General features: G+C 41.4%; 1 protein-coding gene across 1 annotated transcript in view; it reads left to right on the plus strand.

Moving 5' to 3' along the window:
- Positions 1–181, plus strand: part of LOC137624482 (crustacean calcium-binding protein 23-like) — a 24,825-nt gene extending 24,644 nt beyond the window's left edge. The window contains exon 5 of the mRNA XM_068355263.1: positions 1–181. This exon is cut by the window's left edge and continues 565 nt beyond it. The gene's annotated coding sequence lies outside the window, so the exon portion shown is untranslated.
- The last annotated feature ends 1,271 nt before the right edge of the window (positions 182–1,452 follow it).

Consider the following 1,452-nt stretch of genomic DNA (forward strand, 5'->3'; position numbering starts at 1 on the left):
AAAAGTGCATTTCAAGGCGTAAGAACTTTTTAAAACGAGACAATGCCTAAAGGCACTTGTTTAACATCCTATTTTATCATTGCAAAAGTATATAAACATTAATGTTATCACCACCTGGTAATGCAGACACTCATATGCATTAGTTTCTTACGGGATAATAAAAACAAGAACAAAAAATAAATTGTTTTATTTAAGGGTTCTAAATCAAAACACCGTGACAAGGAAAATGCAGTTAAATGTATTTGTAAGTTGAGTATAGGCCCTTCCACACGGAGGGTAAATGCGGGACTGCCACTCTGATTTGTCTGTAATTCTTTCTCTTTGAAACAGCGTTACCAGATCAAACAGTCCAAGGCAGGCGTAGACACAGGCAGGTGAACGTATGACATGGCCCAGACTCCGGGCAGAGTGCAGTCAAAGTTGAGTCTGACAATAGTCGGGTGCCTATCCAGTGGCTCGACAATAGGCACTGGCACTTAAATGGCTTGCCCGTTGTTTCCACATCTATGACGTCATCGACACTCGTGATTGTTACCCATACAACAAAATTGGTAACAGTGCCTGCCCGCCGTGCATTTGCCCCTCGTGTGGAAGGGCCTTAATAAGCGAATGAAGTGGCTTGGTTACAAGCACCCCAAGCGATGTACTGTCCCCATTACTTCGATTTTGTAGCGTTCGTTGCAGGCACAAGCTGGACTCACTTGACAGCCTTCTACTTCTTGCCTTGCAGACTCTGGTAACTTTCATTTTAGTACTGGTGTACGTAACCCGTCAAAGATGACAATTAATTATTTAGATGGATATGCGTGCACACTTTCTATCCTTCACACCCCTCCCCTCTTTCTTAACTACAACACGGTAGTAATGGTTTCAGAGTGTACCTCTCAGGGTACCCCCTCTCATCTGGGTATGCCCACTCCCTCTCCCCTATTCGAGGGACGGGAGAGACCGAGTAGTTATACGTTGTCAAAGCTGCTCAGTGAGACAAATTATAGATATGTATCTATATACATACATTATATATACATATATACTGTATATATATAGATATATATTTGTATAATTATATTATATATATGTATATATATATATATATATATATATATGTGTGTGTGTGTGTGTGTGTGTATAACCAGACACTTGCTCTTTATTATATGGAGAGATGTGCAACTGTAGCTTTTTACGGGGTTGCACGTGGGTGGTGTATGGCCTCCCATACCCCAGCATCGGTCTTGATGACCCAGATTCCTGAATCTAATCCAGTTCAATCTATAAACAAACTTAGAAAAAAAGGTTTTGGGGTTTTAGAGGAAACGAATGCTAGGTCAGTTCCATGACACTCCTTTGTTGGGTACTGCTGTCAGTGTACCTCATGCCTTGCACTGTAGGCATGACTTAAATGTCTTTGCAATATTGCTTTGGCCCCCTAGTTTAAACGCCGCTCATGAATGG

The sequence above is a fragment of the Palaemon carinicauda genome, chromosome 31, assembly GCF_036898095.1.
Source record: "Palaemon carinicauda isolate YSFRI2023 chromosome 31, ASM3689809v2, whole genome shotgun sequence".
NCBI lineage: Eukaryota > Metazoa > Arthropoda > Malacostraca > Decapoda > Palaemonidae > Palaemon > Palaemon carinicauda.